We start from the raw sequence: 849 nt of genomic DNA, 5'->3' as shown, positions 1-849 counted from the left end.
TAAATATTTTAAATAATTTTAAAGATTTATAAATTATTAGAAATAATAAGTTAATTATATTGTAGAATAAGAAGAAAGTAAAAATAAAGAAGATGTGAAGTAAAATTTAAAGTTTTATTATAAGATGTATATTTAAAATTGTTGAAATAAAATTAATTGCCCCTAGAATAGAGCAATTCCAGCAATAAGAGAAGAGAAAAAATGGTTAGGTCCCACTGAGGGCCCACTGTGGAATATATGGGATGTTAGGGGAGGATAGAGAGTTCAACCTGCCCCGGTTCCTGTATATATGAAATTTCTTAGGATAAGAAGAGTTAAAGAAGGCGGTAAGAGTTAAAATCTTATATTATTCATTCGCGGGTAAGCTATATCCGGAGATCCTAATATTAGTGGAATTAGGAAATTTCCAAATCCGCCAATTATGAAAGATATAATTGTAAAGAAAATTATAATAAAAGCATGATTAATAACTAGGGAATTGTAAATTTGATCGTTATTAATTAGGCTGCCGCATGATCTTAGCTCTAATCGGATAATTATACTTATACATGATCCAAGTAAACCAGATCAGATAGCTAGGATAAAGTAAAGAATTCCTATATCTTTATGATTGATAGAAAATAATCATTTATCCATAGATAATAGAATTATAGATAATAGAATTATTTAAAAAATTTAATTAATTATAGATAAATAAAATTAATATAATTATAAGTAAAAAAATTAATTATTGGTATAATATATTTATTTATTTATTAAAATTTTATATTCAATATCGGTAAAGCATGATTTTGGAAGAATGTATTAATTACATGAATATATAAATAATAAAAAATTTTATAAATTTAA

General features: G+C 23.8%; 1 pseudogene; it reads right to left on the bottom strand.

Moving 5' to 3' along the window:
• Positions 1 to 130: 130 nt before the first annotated feature.
• On the bottom strand, positions 131 to 596 carry LOC108687723 (annotated as a pseudogene).
• Positions 597 to 849: the final 253 nt, after the last annotated feature.

The sequence above is a fragment of the Atta colombica genome, unplaced genomic scaffold (assembly GCF_001594045.1).
Source record: "Atta colombica isolate Treedump-2 unplaced genomic scaffold, Acol1.0 scaffold212, whole genome shotgun sequence".
In the NCBI taxonomy this organism is placed as follows: Eukaryota; Metazoa; Arthropoda; class Insecta; order Hymenoptera; family Formicidae; genus Atta; species Atta colombica.
Note: the sequence above shows the minus strand (reverse complement) of the source record. Positions and strands in the feature narration are given on the sequence as shown.